The sequence below is a fragment of the Rosa chinensis genome, chromosome 2 (genome assembly GCF_002994745.2).
Source record: "Rosa chinensis cultivar Old Blush chromosome 2, RchiOBHm-V2, whole genome shotgun sequence".
In the NCBI taxonomy this organism is placed as follows: domain Eukaryota; kingdom Viridiplantae; phylum Streptophyta; class Magnoliopsida; order Rosales; family Rosaceae; genus Rosa; species Rosa chinensis.
Genome location: NC_037089.1, coordinates 53,483,864 through 53,509,105, shown reverse-complemented (window position 1 = coordinate 53,509,105; position 25,242 = coordinate 53,483,864). Strand labels below are relative to the sequence as shown.

The 25,242-nt window shown below is 38.3% G+C and overlaps 1 pseudogene; it reads left to right on the top strand.

Moving 5' to 3' along the window:
• Positions 1-3,867: 3,867 nt before the first annotated feature.
• Positions 3,868-11,729, top strand: LOC112184527 (annotated as a pseudogene).
• Positions 11,730-25,242: the final 13,513 nt, after the last annotated feature.

Sequence of the window (25,242 nt, the reverse complement as noted above, 5' to 3'; positions counted from 1 at the left end):
GAGTCAGGTCTAATCAATACAACTTCGTCTTCTTTCTTCAACCTTCTCTCTCTTCTGCTCTCATCCCTAACCCCAGATCTACTTTCAGCACTCCCTACTATGCCCCTGCAATTCCAGGCAAGGATTCTGAATGACATCCTCCGTCGTCTTTCTTCACTGTCGGTTTGGTTAGACCATAGTCAATCACCGCAGGCGTTCTACCAGAGTAGTGGCTAGTCAGACGCACCCCCTAGGGTTTTCTTTTATCTTAATAATTAAAAGAAGAAGTTCGAGTTCTTTTCTAATAATATCCGCATAAATAATTCAAGATTAAAAAGTTTATTGCATAATTTGATATTAATAACTACTAAAATAATCTTTACAGTAACCAATTAATCTGCAATTAATACAGGGAAAATATGAGGGAAAATGAATCCCATGGGGTGTCGAAGGATCCATTTTCCTCCTAAATTCCCTTCGTGCTGGAAAGTTGTTCATTTCCTTGGGTGTGTCAAACACAGGAAATGATAAAGTTTTCCTTCCCAACATTTCCATTCCGCGAACCAAAAGAGGCATTATTAATATAACTATACTAAAACTGATTTCAAAAAATGACAAATGAAATGAACAGTGTACTGATTGTTCTGCCCTTGACTCAAGCCTGGTATTACAAACATGACGTCTACAAGAAAATAATCAAAAGATTTATCTGTTTCTCTTTCTCTAAGTAAAAGTCGGCCAAGTCTGAGAAGGTCGTCAACTCGATCGATCTGATATTGAAAATAATTTTTAGAAGGTTTTAATCTTGAATAAAAGGAACTGCTTATTCAAATAATCTAAAGTTTGAAGAAATTGAGTCACAAAAAAATAGAAAACATTTGGCTCTCTGATTCTACTCAGATCACTTCTCTAATCCACTTTTGAATATTTTCTCGGCGTGAAATTGATACTACCCATGACCTGTACTCACTTCTCAATCTAATCCCAGACCAGTCCTCTATTAATATCCTTTCAATTTCACGGCATTTTATAACTATACTTCAGCTTGAACCCCTTTTACCTCTTCTTCATCATAAAAGCTTCTTACGTCTTCCTCATCGTGAAAGTGGATATGGCCTAGGGGATATGCAAGATTGGATCTACTTTTTGCTTTGGAGAGATGAGGAGGAAGAGAGATTTTTGTTTTTTTTGATAGAGAAGAGATAGATATTTTTTTTTATTACAAGAGAAGAGAGAGATCTTCGAGCAAAGGAAACCGGTTTTTATTTTCTTTAATTAACTGTTATTTTTTAATTTAATTTTTAGAAGAAAATAAAGGACTTAACAAAGTAACTCTGTTATGTTAAATAAGTGTACAAGTGTAAGAAATCGGCATATGTAACATAATAAGAATAGAATAAAGGCATCTCCAATAGAGTACGTAGCTAAATTCAATTTTTAACTATATATAACTAATTTTGAAGCAAAGTTCTACTCCAACAGACTAGCTATGGCTAAGTTAAATTTAACTTTAGCTAAAATGACTAACTATATTTAACTAGATAGTTAGGAATAGCTAAAACAAAAGTTATATTTCTCTCTTCACTTTTGTCCACATGTCAATTTACGATTCGATAAAATATAATATATCACTTATAAATAACTACTACTGATGGCGCAACATTTTTTTTTTTTTGAATCAAAGAGGTCAGCCAAATTTTATAATTCAGTAAGCAGTACAAAAGACGATACACCCCAGTAGGGCCGTCAGAAAGAGCCGTCATTTAGGACATACAAACATCCTACTCTAAAGAATAAAAATCTCTCATACCCTGAGTACACCCACCTTTTAAGAAGTTCACGCACCCTTATTCTAACTTTTAGGAAATTCACGCACCATTTTTCTAACAAAACCTAAGAACTCATAAACGGTTTAAATAAAATGTCAACTGAGCACTAGGTTTTGCGACCCAAATAAAATTAAAAAATATTTGGAGTAAAGGACGGCAAACCATCCTCCACTCCCCTAATGCCCAACATCCAAAACTCAGATCCCAGCCCACAATCCAAAGCAAGGCCCAAATGGCCTAAGCGGAGATAGCTAAGGGCACTCCGCCCTGTTCCAGTCCACCAACATCACTTTCCCGCACACAGCCGCTGCAGCAGACTCCACCGCCAACAACAACCTCTCCTCCGCCGGTGTCTACCTGGGAGACTGACCTCTTACAATCAGACCGAGACATTCCAGAGCCCAAAACCCAAACCCGTAAACTGCCTCCTAACATTAGAGGTTCCGAACCCAAAGAAATCAGCTCAGTCCTCATCTCCAGCCTCCCCGAATCAAGTCGACCGCTTCCATGCTCAAGCTCACCCCAGAGCAGAGGGGCGGGAACAAAACCAGTGATTGTAAAATCCCCATCACATCCAATACAGTCAAAACCAAAGCCGCCAATCAAGCTACCAAAATCAGAGGAGGTGCATATATCCTTCTATTCCCAAACACCATCAACTGCGTTTATGCAGCCCCCACCACCGTCGATAGTTAGATGACCTCAATCCAAAGCCCAGTTGTACTGATCCAATGTATACCAAACCAAATCCACGCTGTCAGAACCCGACCTCAGATCAGCAACCAAAACATCATAACTGTTGTCCCCGACAACCACCACAGGGATCCAAATCCAGGGCGGCACTCCAAGCTACAGAACAAAAGCAACAATAAGAAAAAAAACGATTAGCCACTAGGATAGCAATGGCCATGACCCTAAAGATGTGGAAAATCTTGAGAAATTTGTCGAAGGTGGAAGGCCAACAATAAACCCTAGCAGAGAGCTAGGTCAGTGAAAAAAATAATTGCAAAAATAACCAATTGGATCAACATTGTTAAATCAATAGCTATATTTAATAATTTTAGCTAAATTTAACTAAAAATTAACTTTCACTGTTAGAGATGCTCTACTGTGACAAGTGATCTCCTCGCTTTTAAAATTTATTTAGGCTATCCGCAACGAAACGTAGGATGTATAAACTAATAACTAGAGATTTACTTTCTCAAGGCCTTAGGTGGATAGTTGGAAATGGGGAATCAATTCTTTTTTGGTCCTCTAATTGGGTTTTTCCTTTTTCTCTTTCTAGTCTCATACCTATTCAGGATAGGAATTAGTTAAACGATTCCCTTAAAGTTGCAGAGTTTATTCACAATCATACTTGGGACAAAATAAAACTTTCTTCCCCTTTACCTCCTGATGTTGTGGACAAAATTTTGGCTATTCCTCTTCCAATTTATAATTATCCAGACTCTTTTGTTTGGGGCCCTTCTAGTTCAGGTCTGTTTACAGTCAAATCAGCCTCCTGGCTTCAGTATAATAGTATCCCGGATTGTTCCAAAGCATCTTTACTTTCCAAAATTTGGTCATTAAATGTTCCTCCAAAAATTAAGATTTTTGGTTGGATGCTTATTAGAGGTAGGCTTAAAACGAGAGATTCACTTTCAATGTCTAACCATAATATTAATCCTTCGTGCCCATTCTATAATGATCATATAGAAAATCTAGATCATCTTTTTTTGCGTTGCTCTTTTGCTTCTCAGGTATGGTCATTTTCTTCTCTCCCAATTCCTAATTACTCCTTTACTTCTTTAATTTCTTGGTTAGAGTATATTTCTAAACTTCATAATTCCAAGGATCTTTTGGAATCTATCTTAGTTATCTTGTAGTCTATTTGGAAGGATCGTAATAATTTGATTTTCAGAAATACAGTTACTTCTCCATCCTGTACTTATTTGCAGCTGTTACTCTTCGTAAGTCTTATTCTCAAGCTAATTTAAAGCCTTCTTCTATTAAAGTTTCTAAGTTTTTTTTCACATTAAATGGCATCCTCCTCATGATGATTTTTATAAGTTGAACTTTGATGGTTCCTTTAAAAATAATCAAGCCTCTATATATAGGTTTTATTATTAGGGACTCTCAAAGGAATCCGTTTGTAGCAGCTTGTAGAAATATTGGATCAGCTAATGCTTTGGTTGCAGAGGCTACATCTCTTCGTGAAGGTTTACACACAGCTCAGCTGCATAATTTATCGAAAGTTATTGTTGAAGGTGATTCCAAGTTGTTGATAGATTGTCTTTCTGGAAACGCTGCTGTTCCTTGGAGAATTCAAGTGTTGGTCAGAGACATCAAAATGTTGGCTTCTACTTTTCAGTCTATTATCTTTAGGCATATTTACCGAGAAGCGAACTTTGTTGCAGATCATCTAGCCTCTTTGGCATATAATCATGTACATCCTAAGGTTTGGTTTTCTTGTATTCCCCTTTTTGTGTCTTCAGCTTTCCATTTGGATCAACGGGGAGGGGGTGTCTCTCGTGGTTTTGTTTTGTAAACTTTTTTCTGTCATAAAAATAAAAAATAAATAAAAACTATACTAAAACCCAGGATACGGACAAGATAGTTCCCTGACTATTCTATCCCTCCCTCTTAATCAAATTACGTCCATTTGTCCGTGCCACCTGTTAATCTGTTATGTCTTCGTGTCAATCCTTAACTGCTTTACGCACCACTTTAGAGAATTGAATTTTCTCTATCCTTTCAATAACTGAATGCAGCGTTTGGATCTCTCTTAATGCGAAGGCCAACGAATACTGCTTTGGTTGTTGATCGGCAGTTATTACCGCATACAGAGCTTTGTTGCTTGCGATTTGCGATTGGCAGTTATCATCGGTGAATTTTTCCGTTAGCTTTTCTTATAATTTTTTCCTTTTCTGGGTTTGATCTGATTAATTGCTGGGTGTGGCTATTGCCACCCTACAATTTTCTTTGTTCACCCTACTTGCTCATTACACCCTATATTTTGTAAAACTAAAATGAGAATTTGAATTGGTCTACTCATTTCATTTCATAACCCCTTTATATAGGGAGAGAATTACAATGGAAATAACAATTACAATGATGACAATAACTACTGATTGGTCCATAATTCATGTTGATTGATGTTAATTGGTAATTGCTTGATTCCCTCTCCGTCAATCACTTTGATGAAGGCACATAATGTGTTTTTCCTTTAACACTCCCCCTTGTGCCAAGTCAAAGATGAAATGGTGCATGAGTTGTTGCCTCACTAAAAACCTCGCCAAGTAACAATAAAAACCCTGTGGGACAAAAATACACCTTGGTCGAAGGAAAAGAGCACAACGCACCTTTTACATTTGAGTATGACATGTGTGTGTTAGACTCCCCCTGATGTCTACACCTCCCCCTGATACTTACATTAATCTAGGGAGCTTGGAAAGTCTTCGCATTCCTATGTTTTTCACATGTTTCTCAAATGTGGCCTTAGGCAATGATTTGGTGAACAAATCTGCCACATTCTCCTCAGACCTTACTTGATTCACTTGAATCTTGAGGAGAGCCTGTTGTTGCTGATTGTAGAACAACTTTGGCGATATGTGTTTTGTGTTATCACCCTTAATACAACCTAGCTTCATCTATTCGATGCAAGCTGCATTGTGTTCATAAATGCAAGTAGGCTCTTCAGTGGTAGAACTCAAACCACTAATCCCTCGAATATGTGCAATGATAGTTCTTAACCATACACACTCACGAACCGCCTCATGTACAACAATGATCTCTGAGTGGTTCGAGGGGTAGCCACAAGGGTTTGCTTGGTTGATCTCCAAGATATCACCATGTTCCCATTGGTAAATACATAACCAGTTTGGGAACGACCTTTATGTGGGTCAGAGAGATACCCAGCATCAGCAAAACCAACCAAAACACCATTTGGCGTTTCAGTGTAGTGAGTGGCACTTTCGCTATCAATATTTTCTTCAGGGATTGCAGTTCCATCTGCGGTCCCTCTTGTCTCTCCGTAGGGAAAGAACAGTCTCAAGTCAATGGTTCCTTTTAGGTATCGAAGATGTTCTTGATATCATTCCAGTGACGCTGCGTTGGCGCTGAGCTAAATCTAGCTAAAAAGTTCACTGAGAATGCAATGTCTGGTCGAGTAAATTGGGCTAAGTACAACAATGCTCCTATTGCACTTAGATAGGGAATTTCAGCTCCCAACACTTGTTCGTCATCTTCCTTTGGACGAAATGGATCTTTCCTTGCATCCAAACTTCGACCGATCATGGGAATGCTAGCAGGATGTGCTTTGACCATGTTATATCGCCTGATTTTTGGACATATGCAGACTGGTGGATTAATATTCCACAAACTAGGTGTTCTAGTTCAAGGTCTAGATAGAATTGAGTTTTCCTAAGATCCTTCATCTCAAATTCGGATTTCAAGTAGCTCGCAGTTTCTCTTATTTCATTAAGAGTACCAGTTATGACATATACCACTACAATTGCAAATCCGGAACTTGTTTTCTTTATGAATACGCAGGGGCATAATTCATCGTTTTTATATCCCTTCCCAATCAAGTAGTCACTTAGACGGGTATACCACATCCATCTGGATTGTTTCAATCCGTAAAGTGAGCGTTTCAACTTAATTGCAAACGCACTCTGTGGTTTAGAGTCACTTGACTTGGGTAATGTAAAGCCATTAGGCACTTTTCATATATATCTCTGAATCTAGATCCCCATAGAGATATGCAGTAACCACATCCATGAGCTGCATTTCCAGTCCTTCGGAAATTACTAAGCTAACTAAGTAGCGGAACATTATAACGTCCATTACGGGAGAGTATGTCTCCTCGTAGTTAATTCCAGGGCGTTGTGAGAAACCTTGCGCCATATGCAATAATCATCAAATGCTTTTGATGTAAACTCTCCAGCATTATCAAGCCTTATAGACTTGATAGGGTGATCAGGGTGGTGAGCCCTTAAAAGTATAATCTGTGCTAGGAGTATTGAAGCATTTCTTGTGGACAATAAAACGACATGTGACCAGATTGTCGAAGTATCCACCAAAACCATAAAGTACTTGAATGGTCCGCATTCTGGATGGATAGGTCCACAGACATCTCTTTGTATCCTTTGTAAGAATGGAATGTTTTGTTTTGTATCTTTAGCATAGGAAGGTCTTGATCCTGTTTTTGCTAAAGTGCAGGCTTTGCAAAACGAGTGATGTGCCTTTGAAATAGTCAATGAGGCATAATGGGAGGGAGGTAGTGCTTCTGGTACTTCAGAAACCAATGACTGCATTTTAGCAATCCTAGAATCGACACCTTGCAGTGTGGCAGATTTTTCTCCCATTTTTCACTCGAAAGAAGGGATGTCGGTGTGAGTTCTTGAAAAATACGGATCATCATGTCACGACCTCGGTGCCATAGGCGGTCATGCAAAAACCTGTATGAGTTAGTGTCCCACATTTCATTGTTGGTGACAGTATAGGATTCAATGATCCGAATCGTAGTGAGGTACAGTCCACTAAATTGACTCATAAGTTTCTCTAAGATGTGTTTCCTTCCACAGTCATTAGATATAATATCAAGGTATTCAGTTCCATTCTCACGGTGTGTTTTTACTGGATAATCGTTGGCACAAATAGCTTTGAAACATTAACAAGGTTCGATTAGCTCTTGGTGCATATAGAGCGTCTGTGACTTGAAATGTTGCGCCATTAGGCAGCAAAAATTTGGCAGTTCCTCGCCATTTTATTAGTTTTGATAATCCAATCATCGTAGTCACAGAGGAATTATAGGCTATTAGTTCAATGAATAATTGCCTATTACTTAATATTGTGTGGGTAGTCCCACTATCATCTAAGCACTCAAGTTCTCCTCCATTCATTCCTACAAATAAATGGGAGGTATTTAGAAAATATAACTCATATTCTTTAGAGTATTTCTATTTGCGTAAAATGGTATTTTTTTCATTCTAATAATTTTTCTCTAGATGTATTGCTTTACATCTTTATAGTGCTATGTCGAACCATGTAAATATGTGTAGTAAATAAATTTGAATAAATCCAGTGCTGCAGAATAAAATTCAAAATTTATTAATAAGCCAACGATAATCAAATCAAGGTCTTGTTCAGAAATCTTATTCATCAATCCATGATTGAAAATAAACTTTAAGACCAAACAATAGTCTAATTAAAAATGAGGCATTATGCCTTCACAACTGTCTTTGGAAAATAAAATGAATAAAGCAGATCAGTCAAGATTGAGAGCATCCATTGACTTAGCAAGTTCCTCTTTGCCATTGGAGTCTGCAACTGTAAGGTTGACGTCTAGGTCATGACCTATTTCTTCCATATAGTGAGCTACTTGTTCTTTAGACTCTCTATACCTCTTGTAATTGGCTGCTACTCTGTTGTTTGCTTCGCAGTTCTTGTACCAATGTCCAATGAATCCACACCTATAGCATGGTTCATTGTCAACTCTTTCCGTTGGCATCTTGTTTCCATGATCCCCATGTCCCTTTCCACGTGGTGCATTGTTGCCACGCGGGTAGGGATCAGCACGTCTAAACCCCCTTGCATTGGAGTTATTTCCACATTTCATTTTTCCATAATTAGCCTCGGGAATTTTCTTTTTCCTAGTGGGCCTGGCATTGTTATTCAAGAGAAGCAAAGTCAGGCACTGAGTGCTTGGAGAAGAAGGGTATTATGGGAAACAAACATAAGAGAACATCAGAAAATATTAAAATATTGGAAAGGGTGTGCAGAATGTAAAATGGGGTGTGCTAATTTCACCCCCCTAAAAAAAAACCACATGTAAATAGAAGCCATGTTTAACTGACATAAAAGCATATAGGACTCCTCATTAGCAGGATGTAGCAGCAAAAATAATGTTAAATATGCAAGCCGACAAAGCATTTTTATACTATATGTCTAGAACGTCTGCTCACCTAAGCGACCGTTTTTAAAGAACTATAAGGGACAAGTGAATCTGACTGCTGAAAATAAATGCACAGTTTTAAATTGTTATAATTTCTGCTTTTATATTTAATATATGTGGTTGAGATGCATTTGTCCCTCATAGTCCCTTAAAACTGTTCCTTAGGTGAGCAAGCATGATACATCTAGCCTTTATTAGCCTTCTCTTCTCTCACCCACCAAAACCCACCATCTCCACAATTACCTCGCCTGGTCAACGAAATCTCACGCATTCTCAGCGACCACAGAAACCCTCACCACGACTTGGAGCTTTACCTCAACTCTTGGTCCAACCCAAATATCCCCAAAATTGGTTGAGCAAGTTCTAAAACGCTGCACAAATCTTGGGTTTTCAGTCCACAGATTCTTTCTCTGGGCTAAAACAATTCCTAGTTTTCAACACAGTGGTGAAAGCCATCACATTTTGATTGATATCTTGGGGAGTAATGGCCAATTTACTCTGTTGTGGGATTTTCTTATTGAAATGAGAGAGTCCAAGTGTTGTGAGAATTCTGTTCTGGGTTATTTTTAGAGTTTACAGTAGAGCTACTTTGCCGCGTGATGCGATTCAAGCTTTTAATAGAATGGTTGAGTTTGGAATCAAGCCTAGTGTCCATGATCTTGATCAGCTTCTCCATACATTACGTAAAAGAAAGCATGCCAAGCGCATGCCCAGGAGTTTTTTGATAAAGTTAAGAATGGGTTTGAGTTGGGTGCTAAAACTTGTAGCATTTTGATGAGGGGTTGGGGAGACATTTGTCACTGAAAGAGGGTGTTTAGTGAATGTGTTGGGAGTGAAATTTGCACTCCCCAAGTTATAAACCACACTCCCCTTTGATTTTATAATATTACTTTATTGATGATATGTTTTCTGTTCTAAAAATGCCCTTGTCTTCTCTCATTGATGATATTCAAACAGAGAGCTTGCAGCTCTTTCTGAAAATGGATTTCATATTTTCATATATCTGCTCCTTCTTATTCGTTCTCAAGCTTGTGATCAAATTAAAGCACCCCAGCCCAATTCCTTCATCATTAGGTGTCTCTTCTACACCACTCTCCACCATTAAATCTCTACTCCACATGTTCACTGTAACATTGCCCCAAATATTCAACGTTTTCAGATGCTTTCTATTCAAAGTCTCTAGCTTTAACACAGAATCAAATACCCTCATACCCATAATCAAAATTTCACTCGTTTGCGCAAATTTGAGTTCTGAATATATGAAATTGATCCGATTCTGGATATCTGAGTGTTCTCGGCCATAACAGCTTTGGCATCACCTAAGACCCGCCAAAAAGACCACCCCAGAGAAGCAACTCATCGACGAAGCGTTGCTGGATAACCCAGACCTGGGTCCTTTCCTGCTAAAGATAATATTTGAATTTGTACTGTTAATCCAATATCATCTCTGACGGTGGGTCCTTTCCTGCTAAAGGTAATATTATGTGTTGGTATTTTGAATTTGTGATTTTCAGTTACAAATCTTAACTATTGCCTTTTATTTGCAAATTGCAATGGCAGTTTTCTTGATTAGCAGATTGAATTTGTACTGTTAATCTAATATCGTCTCTGTTCTTGATCATCATTATTCAGTTCAGTTCGTGCATACATGCATGAACACGAAAGGACCGGAAAGATCCGGGTTTTCTCTTTGATCTCTTGCCAATTGAAGCGACTCGTATTGAGCAAAAGATCAAAACAACTAAGCCATGCTCTCAAATTCTTAGCAAATACTGAAACACTAGATCTGGACAACCCAGACCTGGGTCTTTCCTGCTAAAGGTCACCGGATGGACGGTCGGGTCGAGCGAGAGAACCCTGACAATGATCTGTAAAAAGTATATAGGTTTCCAGTAGGAAGTCTAGTGGCAATTTCTGTAAAAATGCCCTCAAAATGCCCTCATCGGTCTCTTCTCTCCTCTTTACAGATCATTGTTTATCAAGAGAAAGAGTCTGACTAAAGAGGAGAGAAGAGACCATTGAGGGTATTTTTGGAACAGAAAATATATCGTCAATAAAATAATATTATAAAATTAAATGAGAGTGTGGTTTATAATTTGGAGGCTTTGTGTAAAGGTGCGAATGTGGATAAATAAGGCTTATAAGATATTTCGGGAGATGGATTCAAAAGGAGTTGAGCCCGATGCTGGTGGTACATACTCGATTTTCATTTAGGCATAATGCGAACCGAATGATATTCATTCGGTTTTTAGCGTGCTTGATAGGATGAAGAGATATAATCTTTTGCCTAATGTGTATTCTTACAATTGTATCATCTGTGTAAGAATGAAAAGGTGGAAGAGGCGTACCAACTTTTGGATGAAATGATCGAAATGGGAGTTAAGCCGGATAAATGGAGTTATAATGCAATCCAAGCTTATCATTGTGAGCATTCTGAAGTTAATAAGGCTCTTAGGTTGTTATCTAGATTTAGTACCATATTGTAAGTATGCCAATCTGGCATGCAGTTTTCTTTTTCCATAACTGCATGCCAGATCGGCATACTTACAATATGGTACTAAAGTTGCTGATCAGGATCGGAAGATTTGATAGGGCAACTGAAGTGTGGGAGAGTATGGGGAACAGAGGCTTTTATCCTTCTGTTTCAACATATTCTGTCATGATTCATGGTTTGTGCAAAAAGAAACACAAACTAGAGGAGGCATGTAAATACTTTGAGATAATGATTGATGAAGGTATACCGCCATACTCTTCTACTGTGGAGATGTTGAGAAACCGGCTTTTGGGTTTGGGGCTACTTGATGACATTGAAATACTTGCTAGTAAGATGGAGCAAAGCACTTCTTGCTCAATACAAGAGTTCGCAAAAGTGCTGAGAGGGAACAAAGCTTCTGTAAGATCGAGAAGTGAGTACACTGACATTGAAAGTGACTGACAGGGTGCAATAATCCAAGACTGGCGGGTCTGCTTGAAGCAGTTAATTGAGTCTGAAGTGTCTCGATGAATTCTCAGGTGCAGTTCCTTCTTCTTTCTGTGACATTTATTTCACTGTTTATCACAATATAGATATATTTCTCTTGCTTTTTATTGTAAACATGCTCAATGTACATTTTCATGTAGACCATCGTATATACCTTTGTTATTGAGGATTTTATTCTGGAATTCATAATCAGGTGGTTTAAAACCAGTACTTGAAGAAGCAAATTTTGGGTACAGAGCCTCTGTTCGTAAGTAATTAGCTAAGAAGCATCGATACGGGTACGAGTATCCAGATATGATACGATCGGATACGTAGATACGGCAAATCTTAAATATAATAGGATACGGGTATGTGAAGGATACGTCGATTATATATATATATATATATATATAATAAAAAAATCAGAAAAGAAAATATGAAAATACACAATTTACAATTTAATTTTATACATTATCACAATGGGTGTGAATCCTCTATGAGAAAGCAACATGTGTATACCTACTTATCTATCTGTTTTTTTAATCCCTGCTCGAGGCAAAAAGGAAAAAAAAGTCACGGTCCCCCGCACCCTCTCTCAGTCCCCCCCTGTCTCCTCTTTCATCTGTTTCTTCTTCTTTGCTAGTTTGAGTTTCCAGATCTCGTCTCTCCCTTGTTATGCTTGAACTTTGCTATCGATCTATTTTATATATTCGGGAGAGGATCTGTTTATACCAGTTTCCATCAACATTTGGTTTCCAATATGAGCTCATGTTGATTGATTAAGAGAAGAAGAAAGGAGAGAGGAAAGCAGAGGGCTGTGGAGTTTTTCAGGGGAAGGAACTGGCTAAAGAGAGAGAGCTCGATCTGGGTTTGGTTTTTTGTTTTTTGTTTTTTTTTTTCAGCGTAAAAAGTCACTATTACCCCCTGCGTATCCAATTTAATTACAAAAATTCGTATCCTATTCAGATACGGACGTATCCAAACCGTTTCCAAATCTGGATCCGCGTATCCAAGCATATCCGAGCGTATCCGCGCGTATCGTACCCGTATCCCGGATCGATACGGGATACGAGGCCAAAATGGCGTATCCGTGCTTCATAGGTAATTAGTTACCATTACTAGTTGTCTGTTGTGGGCAGTGCTGCTGTCAGTTTATAGCTTATGATGGTTTTTTGATTCCATCACAGAGGCATCGATTGTTATTGCTTATCCATGATATTTAGCTGCATAGTTTTCCATCTGTAATTGTGTGTGATTCTAATTCCCTTGGACAGTGCTAAAATTAGATACTAGCGTTTTTATTTTTGTTGTTGAACAACATTACATACTTTGCACGATTACATGGCTCAGGTCACTGCACTAAGACTCTGGAAAGTTCTGTCATTAGCTTCCCGTTTCTGTTAGGTGTATCAGAAGGTGTTAATAACTTGCTCCTCTATTGTGTGAATTGAATTTTTGGAGTTTTTTACTTATGGAATAAGTTGTGGGAAAAGCTGATTTCTATTTACTATGTTCAGAATGAATACTTGCAGTATCATCTCGTCTCACTACTACAAAAATTGAATCAGACGACACATCATAGTTTTCTGTCGTCTGATTGATTTTTATTTTTTTGTACGTCGCTTTTATAAAACCCGTCGTCTGATATGGTATAATGAACTAGTTCAGAAGACGTTTAAGAATAAAACTGTTGTATGACCCTAAAATAATTTAGCGGCAAGTTTCCCACCATGTCTGTGGTGCCAAACCCCATTTCAAACCCATATTTGTTCCCCCAACATGTAGTAATCGTACGACGAGAAACAATAAAACTGTGGTCTGATTAATATGTTTGGCAGAAAGCAAGGAGATTTCCCACCATCATTTTTCTCCAACTCCCCAACGAGGGAAGTCAAATTGACAGGAGACAATTTCAAATTTAAAACTCAAGTATTCAGACCACATTGTTATAAAATTCTGTTGTGTGAGTCTTTATGGGGCTTGTCCAAATTCATAGGGCAGGGCTTGAAACCCACACTCAGGCAAAAAAAAAAAAGAACTTTTCACCCAAAAACTGAAACCCTCACTCCTCACTCTTGACAACTCCCCACTCTCTCTCGACACAAAGCCAAAAACAAAACCAAAACCCAAACCCTTACTCTCTTCTTTGACAAAGCTCTCTCACTTTCTTTCTTTCTTTCTCCCCCCTCGACAAACCCCGACGTGTCTCTCTTCTTCCACAAACCCAAACGAAAGCTCTCTCTCTCTCTCTCTCTCTATCTCGACAAACCCCGACCAAAACCTAATGGATTATTCGATCTGGGAAATAACGAAGGCCTTTAACCTCTACACACAGGCCATCTCCACGACCCCAACAACTCCGAGCTCTACTCCGAATGCGCTCAGGCTAACATCAAATCCAATAATCTCACCGGTAACAAACCCCCTCCAAACTCGGCGAAGGGCTTCGACCGTACTATCTCCAACACATTCACGAGCTCCAGCTCTAGGTCCGCCAGAAGACCCACAATCTCAATCGAGCTGAGGCCCAGAGAGTCGAGCTAAATTCCAGAGGTGCACTTCTATTTCTAATTGAAAGATCAATTTTTTGAATCCTTAACCCTAACCCTAGTAATTGGTTCTGGAAATTTCAATTTGATTGTTTTGGGGTTTGTTTCGATTGGTACTGGGTTCTGAATTTAGGCGAATTTTAGGTTTTGTTTGTTTAATTTAGGTTGGGGAATTGATACTGGGGTAAAGTTTATATCTTTGCTGAATACAATTAACATGTGTTCATACGGTTGTTCCTTTGTTTCTTGCATTTTCACATACTAAATTTATGTTAAAGTAGCCTCTGATTGCTAATTTGTCTAGTCCATTCCTGTATTGCAGTATAATGGTGAATGATAGATTAGTCCAGAGTAGTGTCAAAAGCGGTGAAGATGTAGTAGTACTGAGATTAAAGACAAAAAGGAAAATGCGAAATTGCAGTGAATCATATTTATATGTGATTCAATGTTTCATTCATTATTGGTAGGAGGAGGAGGAGGAGAGTAGGGAGGGAAAGGAAGAAGCTTTTCTTCTCCAAAAGCTCGATTTGGAGACTGAGAGTGTTGAAGGAGATCTTTCTCTCCCTACTACAACAGTCTGCAGATTAGTCAAATGGGTTTGTGGGAGGCTTTTCTCAATTGGCTCCGTAGGTGTGTGTAGCTCTTGCACTCTATCAATATCTTGCTCTCTTTGTTAATTCAATTTTGGAGGTTTCTGGTTCTGGGTTTTGGGTTTTGGGATTTTGGGGGATTGGATTGTGCTCTAGTATCGGCACATTTGTTTCGGGGATTTTGTTTGTTTTGTTTTTTTTTCTTATCTTGTTATGAATGCTGGATTTTGTTTTGGGATTGAAAGCAATAGTCTTGAGTAGAATTTGGTTTTGGTTTTGGTTTTGATTTTGGGTGGAATTCATAAGCTGTTTTTGGTTTTGGAAAAGAAGCTGGAAATTGGGTTGTTTTTTTGCTGCTCTTGAGTTAGTTACCAGTTCTTTGTAGTTTTGGTGCTTGAAGTCTTTTGATTAAAGTTGAGATTGTTAGATGACCAAACTGGTATTTGAAGAGTTATTGTGTGTGGGTCTGCTTCAGATTTTGCTATTATTTCTCGGAGTTTAGCATTGTTAGGTGGATGAAAGAGTAGTGGAGTTAGTCCCTTCTAGTCGGGAATGGGAATGGTTGGATCATCTTTTTCTTGGTTTGAATTTGTGAACTTGAATAGGTATCAGGTTTTGTAGAACTATGCCTGAAGCATTGAGAAGTCCGTCCTATATGTTTTTTGTAGTGTTCTGTATAGCTGCTTTTCCTGTGAGACAATTGTAGTTGTCAAATCTGATTAGAAGCTTGACTTCAGCTGCCAAATGATTTGTATATGGCAAGTTGGCAACGACAGCGTGGATTTCTTACCCAGAATGATAATAGTTCAATGCTTTTAGATATAGCCTATTTTCCCAAATTTTTTTTAAGTAGGTACTATCTAAAGCTGCTAACACTTGATGAAGTTGTAGAAATGAAGTAATTATCCAATATGAAGTTAGGATGAATAAATCTTCAGTCTTCAGCATGTATTCTACATTGGAAATAGCCATACGACAGACCTTCTTATTACTGTCTGCAAACAATATTGCATCTCTTATAGATTTTGCTCTTTCTTTTGCCTGTGAGATCATTAGGGCATGCTTGATATGCATTTTACTGCAATTATGTTGCTTGAAGACTTAAACATGTTGCATCCTCATATTTACATAACTTATGCAGGCAAACTAATGTGTTTGTTAGGAGTATAAGCTTGGAAAGACTAGAAAAGTAATCCATTCGTGAATCATGCCGATAACTTACGCAACATTCTTTTGAGGTCCAATAGTAGTGGTTAGCATTATCTTTGTTTTTTTTTAGGTCTGTGATAGATGATACGAGTCAAAGATAGTAGATTTACTTTATCTTCTACATTTGTCAGAGATAGTAGATTTAGTTTATCTTCTACATTTGTCAAGATGTGTCCATGTTTTCCTTGAATCTGATCTAACTCTGCATATCAAAGGTTCATGCATAAAATATGATTTGGCATATGCAGCTGTAGACTTGATCATTTCGTGAGCTGGTTCAATGACTTGCTATGAGATTTTGGCAACTGGGAAGCCTTCCATTCTGGTAATTTCAGTTTTCAAGTTCTGTTGTAGAACTAAAGTATGTCATGATATGATCATAAATGAGACCTAATGTCTTACTTCTGTTTTCATGTTGTATGAGGTTATCTTTCGTGTGAATCTAACATACCCACTATCAACCATGTTTTAATCATGTTCTTAATGTCCGTAGTTTTGTCTATTTTCTGCTCAAGGGGAGAACTCATTATTACTTTTGAATTTGTAGATACCGTCACCCGATGTTGCTGAAGGACATCAATTTAAAAAATGCTGCTTTGTTGGCAGACTTGGTAGGTGCAAGGGTTATAACTGAAGATGAACTTGATTCGAAAACCCTTGGAAATGCAATTGAAGAGATGTTAGGTACTTCCACTCTGTTGCTATGTTGCCTTATAAGAGATTGCTTGATCGACCTTAAGGTTTTAACACTTCTTACTATAAAATTGACTAATAATCTGGAGGTATCATAGGTCCTAATTGATACTATGATATTTTTCATATACAACTTAGCATGTTGTGTAAGCAAATAATATATGTATATTTACTTTCTTTGTTTGCCTCTTAGAATATCAAAGATAATTTAATTTGAATATAAATATTGATAAATGTTGTGTACTTCAGTAGTTGGGTTGTGTATATGCTGTTTTATTTGTTAACGAGGAGTAATGCATGCCATTTTATTGTGGGAACTGGATAGTATATTGATGTTACATAATGGTAGGAATCTTTCTAATCATGTAATGTTACTTCGCAATTTTTCTTGATTCTCATTAACCTGAGGTATTGGATGTTACTGCAGGTTGATGTTTGTGGCTACCGGCATCCAACTATTGTGTTGGAGTGGATGGGGAAGCATGCACTGGCAATTTTTGTTCTGTAGCTTGCAATCTCTTGCCGGTTATTCTCCATGGATTCTATTGGGGCAAACCTCAGAATAACATTGTAAGTTCCTTTTTCTATATCTTGTGTGTCAGTCATCTATTAGTGTATTGCAATCTAGATCTGATAATCTATATCACCTCTTGCAGCTCACCTGAATTGGAATTGGAAAATAAACTGATGGAGGCTAGTTGCTTGAGTTATACAAGTTTGAGTTCGACTAATTTTGTTGCATTAGGAGACGAAGAGAGAGAATTTGGAGTTTGTTTTTTTTGTAGAGGCAGCACCACATTCTCTCTCTCTCTTACTCTCTTCCATGTATTCATAGTGCTCCTTTTTGGCAATATTGTCTAATACATTTTAATACAATTATGTAGATTATAAAAATATTAGATATATATTGGTAATTACTGTTCATTTGGTGATTTTTGATTTCATTTTCTGTTGTACATACACAATGTTCACAACAGCCATACAATAAAAACTGTTGTGTGAGAGTAATACATATCACGGATGCTATCAATATTTTAGTTGTGTGAATAACAGTCACACAACAGTTATAAAAAAAAAAAGACTTCTTCACAATCACATAATGGGTTCTTAAGTTGCCTGTCGTCTGAGTGACAATCACATGACAGTTAATGATGTCGACAAGCTATCGACAGCCGGTCGACATGCTGTTGACATGGATGTCGAGTTCTTCAGACAAAAGTTCTCTAAATCATGCTTCATCAGACGTCAGCGAGATATACGACAGTCAGCTCCGCATCAGACGACAGTTTTTAGCCGTCGTGTGATTCAATTTTTGTACTAGTGTCTATTGCCGACGTAAAGGATGAATTGGGAGGGATGCTAAACATGAATCTTGAGATTACCACTTAGAATGTTATAAGCAATTTTGAAGGAGCACTGGTTGCTCAATTTGTCTCTGAACTAGCGTAACACTTCATGTGGAATGGAATTGATGATGATAAGAAAAGTTTTCACGATCCACTCTTCACTAGGTACACGGTTGTGGACACACTCCTGGAAATGCTAGAGGAGAGTTTCCAACTTCTGATTCTCTGGCATTGAATTCTCTGATATAAGATTTCCATTTCGAAACTTGTACATGGAAGTGTTTTCACAATTCACCTTGTGTGGCAGCAATTGAGTTATCTTTGTTTATTGTTAAATAGTCTTAGACATTCATTCTTGTCTGTAGTTTAGGTTAACTTGTTTAACCCATGTGGTCAAGAATTGCTCTCGATTGGATTACTGTTTTTTTTTCCTTATGTGTGTTTGCCAAAATTTCACTATATGACAATATCACGTGATAATATGAGATTATAGAATCACAGTCCGTATACACAAAATTATTATATGCAGATAATTTGTGTGGCCTTCAAAGAGTAATTTGTTTTCTATATCAAGGGAGAGAGATGTCTAACTAAAATTTTGTTGAAAAAAAAAATGTCTTACTACAAAATTAAATGTTAGATTAATTTAGCCGCACAAAAACAAAAATAATGCACCATCCAAAAAATAACTTTTTACAACTAATATAAGACTATGAGAGTCGAACTTGGGATCGTATAAAAGAGAAACTTATACGGTTGAACATCTAAACTAATTTTTTTTTCCTTTTTTTTTTTCTGAGAATGAACATTTAAACCAATTAATGGTGGGTATAATTAATTAGTTTTTTGTTTAAGGAAAACTGAAATTGGGAGAGAATTGAGTCGTGCTTTCATTGATAATAGGAGCCTCTTTATATAGAGGATTACAAGACATAGAATCAGAGTTGTACAAGGAAAGTTAATCGTACAATTAATCGGATATCTATAAATATCTCTAATTCCTAACCCTATTACAACTAGGTTAAGTAACCTAGAGTTTGGGCTAGACTAGGGTTGCCACTTGGTTTGGTAATTACCAAACCGACCGAATACCAACTGATGTTTTAGGTTTGGTAAACCGACTTTTTAGTAACCGAGATCGATAAAACCGAAATCGAAAATTACCGAAAAAGTTGGTTTGGTTTTGATAAATACCAAATCTACCGATTATCGAAATATTATATTTATATACTACAGTTTTCAATGCACATACACGTATATTAAGAAATAAACATAAAAACTTTTATAATAGTATGAACATTACTACATATACTACATTAATAGTATATGTATTTTAAATAACCTAGTCAACGATGGTTAAATAACCTAGTTTTATTGAAAATTGCTAAAACTTGATGTCATATATACAAAAGAAAGCTATAATTAGTAGATGAATACAAAGTTTATGACTATAAAATTCAAAAACTTAGTTTTGTTCATTCTAATTTATATTATAAAGAATTAGTTGTTCTAAAGTTGGTAATACTGAAAACCGAAATACCGAATTTGGTAGATATAATTAACAACCGAAAATTTTGGTTGGTAATTGGTAATTCAGTTTTAAAACCGAAAGCTTTGGTTTTGAAGTTGGTATTACCTATAACCGATTCGAACCGACCGAGTGACAGCCCCAGGCTAGACACATATTCTGGATTTACTTGAACACTCCCCCTTGTGTCGCCTAAATGTGGTGCTCCTCTCGTTGCCTCATTAAAAACCTTGCATAGTAACAAAAACCCTGTGGGACAAAAATAATCTCAGTCAAAGGGGAAAAAGAGCACAACACACCTTTCATGTTTCGAGACCATACATGTAGACATCTCCCCTGATGACTACGGTCATGGGAGTTCGGATAACTACCGCAAACGATGCTACCAACAGGTTTCTCGAAAGTGAAATTTAGACAGTGACTTAGTGAGCAAGTCTGCCACACTATCCTCAGATCGAACCTAGTTCACTTTGATCTTGATGAGAGTCTGTTGTTGCTAATTATCCTTGGTGTTGTCGTTGTAGCCTTGCTTCATTTGTTCAAAACAAGCAGCATTATCCTAAATGCTCGTAGGCTCATCTGTGGTAGACTTCAAACCACAATTGTTCCAACATGCGTAATTATGGACCCAATCCATATACATTCACGAACCACTTCGTGAAGAGCAATGATCTCTGCATGGTTCGAAGATATAACGACTAGGGTCTGTTCTATAGACCTCTAAGATATCATGGTCTTTACCCATGGTGAACACTTAACCAGTTTGGGAATGACCTTTGTCTAGGTCAGAGAGATACCCAACATTAGCAAAACCTTCCAAAACACTTATGTTGTTTTGGGATGGGGATAGAGGACGCAGGCCAGTGTTGGCGGCGTTCCTAGTGTGTGATGGGTCTGAATCCATCGTCTCTTTGTAGGGATAGAACAAGCCTATATCAATCGTACATCTCAAGTACTGAAAGATATCTTTTACACCAATCTAATGGCTTCGCGTTGGCGCAAAGCTATACCTTAGCTAACAAGTTTACTACAAATAAGATGTCCGGTCTTGTGCATTGAGCTAAGTACAATAATGCGCCTATTGTACTTAAGTAAGGCACTTCTGCCTCTAGCACATCTTTGTCATCATCCTTCGAACAAAGAGGATCATTTTTAGGATCAAGACTAAAGATGATCATGGGGGTACTTGGAGGCTCAACCTTGTCAAAATGCCTAAGCATCTATCAACACGATGCTCAAGTTCCAAACTGAGACATAATCGTGTTCTCCCAAAATCCTTCATCTCAAACTCGGATTTCAAGTGTTCAGCGGTTTCCCTTAACTCTTTAAAGGCTTTCAATGAAGATCATGTCCAACATAAACCACGATGGAATCTAAAACTTGTTATGGAAATGCGTGGCATATCCCTTCCCAATCAAGTAGTCACGTTAGTGAGCGTTTCAACCTTATTGTAAACGCGCTCCATGATCTAGAGCCACTTCACTTGGGTACATGAAGTTCACCATGAACCTTCATGTATATTTCGTATCTAGATCCCTATAGAGATACATAGTGACCACATTTGTAAGCTGCAAGTTCAGTTATTCGGAAACTACCAAACTGACAGGGTAGTGGAGTGTAATGACATCCATTACGAGAGAATATGTCTCATCGTAGTCGATTCCAGGGCGTTTTGTGAGAAGCCTTGCCCCATAAGGCGAGATTGCCATCTTTTTTTTCTCATCACGCTTTCTAACGAATATCCATCAGTCAATAGGTTTTATGTTAGGAGGTGTTGGCATCACTGGCTCAAAAACCTTCCTTTTTGTTAGAGAATCCATCTTAACCTGGATCGCATTTTTCCATTTAGGCCAAATTTCTCTACGTTGACATTCATTCATCAACGGAGCGTGGTTCGATATCATCGGACTCAACAAACTCATGCGCAATGAAATGCGTAACTACATCATCAATTATGATGAAGTTTCTATCCCACGTCTCATGTACCCTAGTGTAATTTTCAAAGAACTCTATATTCTCATGAATAGGTTCTGACGTTGAGGCGTCCCCCAATGATAACCATAACCCAGAAGATTCTCATGAGACGGATTTTGAGTGTCGATGATCCAATGATTGGTTTGTGCCAAAGTATCATTCGAACCCACGGGCCTCCTATGCATCCTAGCTGGGGCCATGGCATATAAGGCCAGAGTGCTACTTTCTTTGGTGTTGGCACCATGCCTACCTCCATGTAGGGTGGCGTTACGTCCTCTTGTAGGGATGTTCTTCCTTGCAGGCATGTTTACAACAGATATGTATGATCTCGTCACTTTATTGGGGATCGAGATGAGACCTAGTGGGGACAGGCCACGACAATTCCTGTCTTTCCTGTTGAACATCCGTGTTCTTATCTCCCACTAACGACGGGAAGACTGTCTCATCAAAGTGACAACCCTCAAATCTAGCGGTAAGGAGATCGCTTTACAAGGGCATTAAGTGGTGGAAGATTGTTGGAGTCTCAAATCCAATGTAGTTTCACATTCGTTTGTAAGGATCCATCATAGAGCGTTGTGGCGGCGCAATTGGCACATAAATGGCACACTCAAAGATGCGTAAGTACGATACTTGTACCCAGTCACTAGCTGTAACGCAAAAGTAGATTGAGTGACAGTGGGTCGTAGACGAATTAGCATAGCGACATGTGATATTGCATCACCCCAAGCGGATATAAGGAGATTGGTACGCATTATCAATATTCGGGCTTTCATCGTAGTCGTTTTCGTAAGACCATTGGGTGTGTTCATGGGAATATGATGTCCAACATCAGTCCCAATGCAATAACCATCGAAAGTCTTCAATGTAAACTCTCTAGCATTGTCAAGTCCAATTGATGGAGTAGGATGATCCGGGGAGTGAGCCCGTTGTCAAATGATATGTGCTAGGAGTGTAATATAAGCAACATTTTCAAGTGGACAATGGCATAACACATGACCAGTGTGTTTGCGTGTCAACCAACATCATGAGATATTTAAACGTCCGCAAGTTGGTTGAATTAGTCCACAAAATCCCCATCGATTTTATGTAAGAACAGAATGAGTATTTTCATATCCTTTGCATAGGGCGGTCTCAGTCCTAATTTCCATATTTAAGGAACATGCTTTGTAAATGAGCGAGAGGCTTTAGAAGCAACCAATAAGGATTGTGGTTAGGCCTGAGCGTCTGAAACGCTATTTGAAGCAAAGTTGGTGATTACAACATCACCTAGGGCGCCATCACCATGATGGGCGCCATCCATGGAGTCATGAATAGGGACTGTGCCAGCCCTAAGCTGGTGGTTGATGGAGGCGGTGCCAGAGGCAGTAGCGGTGGTCACACTTAGTCCAGGAATCAACTTTTGATTCATGCTTCATTTCTCTCGAAAAAATAGATGTGCGTGTGAAGTTTTTAGTAGACAGATCATCATGACTAGGATGACCTATCATGTTGGGACAAAGCCATCATGTGTCTAAATCCAAGAGATCTTCTCTCATAAATTTATTGGATTTAACAGCTTGAATAGTGACATAGAGTCCACTAGAGAGACACATAAACTTATCTAAGATGCGCATTTTTCCGCAATCGTTAGAGACATTGCAAAGGAATTCATTTCCATTCTCTACATGGTTTTCACATGAAATCCGTTAGCTATTCATAGGTGCGATTTGTCCAAGAAGCATAGAGAGTTTTTGCGACAGTAATCAAGGTGCCTTTTTGGCAAGGGGAACTTGGGCTATTCCATGTTCTTGAATTAATACTGATGACCTAGCCATCGTAGTCACAAAGAATATGCTCAGAATCAAAATTGAGTCATAATGAAAAGAACTCGAAATTTTATCCATAAGCCAACGGAATACATCATTGTCTCTTAACCATTAGGAGAATCTAATCCAAATGCTAGCTAATGCAAAACAAATGTAGTCGTTTAACTTCTTTCGGTAACTCCAAAATAAACATGACCAGGTGAGTAGAGAGATGTCGATGGAGAAAAGCTCGCTTAGTACCACTTATCTCAAAATTAACCTTTCTAGACATCACATTCATTTTGGATGAGCCTATGTGAAGAAAAACTAAACCAATGGCATTTACTACAAAGTATATGGCAATTGCCTATTACATCTCTTGGAAAAATAAAGACTTAAACAGAATTGGCGATCTATTGATCCCAGCCAAATTTGTAGTCTTCAACCCTTCACTCTAGATCATCTTCTTGATCTTCTTGTTCCACATAGTGAGCTTCTCTTGCTTCACAATATGCTTTGTAGGCGGTGACAATTTCTTCACGATCTCTACAAATGTGTGCCCAATGACCAGATATTCCACATCGAGAACATACATCTCTTTGCTCAGACTCCATTGATTGAGGCGCTTTGAAAGCGTCATTTATATGGCTTTTAGTGTTGGTGGCGCCACCAACATGTCCAGAGGCGTTACCTCCCTCTCTCTTTCCATGTTTATCTCTTCGGTTCCGTGTTCACCTATTTTGGAGGTTACATTCCCAAGTAGAGTGATTATATGGACCAGAACGTCCAGAAGTATCCCTAAAATTAGGGTTTCGCTCTTGGTGCCCTCTCTTAAGGGGCGCGACTATAATTTAATACCGGAATATGCTTTGTTTCTACAGATCTAAAATTATAGTTCTTCACAAGGATGTTGTCATGCTTTTCAACGACATTCATAGCTCCAACAAGCTCATGAAACCTTGTGATCCGTCTTGCAGTAACATCAATTCTATAGTTCTTAGCAACCATCAATGCAGAGACCGGGAAGGTAGAGAGAGTCTTCTCAATCAACATGGCATCTATGATCTCTTTACCACAGAATTCCATTAAAGATTTAATGCGAAGTGCTTCCGAGTTGTTGTCAAGAACTGACTTGAAATCACAGAAGCGGAGGTTATGCCATCTCACTTCTAGGTTAGGAAGCAAGGAGTCATAGACGTTGCCAAATCTTCTTCGAGTGAGACCCACAGCCTTCTGGGGTCTTCTTCATTCATACACTCGTACTGGAGCGAATCATCCATATGACGAGTCATTAGGATGATGGCTTTCGCTTTATTTGTCTCTAAGGCTGCTCTATTTGCTTCCAAAGCTTGAGCTTGCTCAATAGTTAGCACATCCTGGCTAGGCTCAAGAATCGTATCCAGAATTTCATCGGCCTTGAGATGCTGGCGGACATCACAAACCCACCTGTGATATCCAGAGCCAGTTATTCCTAATGGAGCAAAGTCCAATTTGTTCAGGTTACTCATCCTGAAAGAGAACATGAAAAATAGTTAGTTTGGAAGCGGAAAAAGGTACCACGAAAACAGATAAAATTTATGAGCGTAGTCGCTTCCAAGAAATTAGGAATTTCTGATCGTAATCACTTCCAAGAAATTCAATTTCAAGAGGTATTGGATTAGATAGAAACAATAACGTAAGTGGTCGATCATAAATTCTCTACAAACTCTAAGTTTGGAGATCTTAACAAGCTCCAAGCTTGGAGTGAGCACGAAGCCCCACAGTTCGGCTTTTGGTCTCCCCTATGAAGAAGAAAAAGAAAGGGGGTAGAAGAAGAGAGTTTGCAAGTCCCCCAGAAAAAAAGAGAAAAATAATAAAAATTTCAAAAA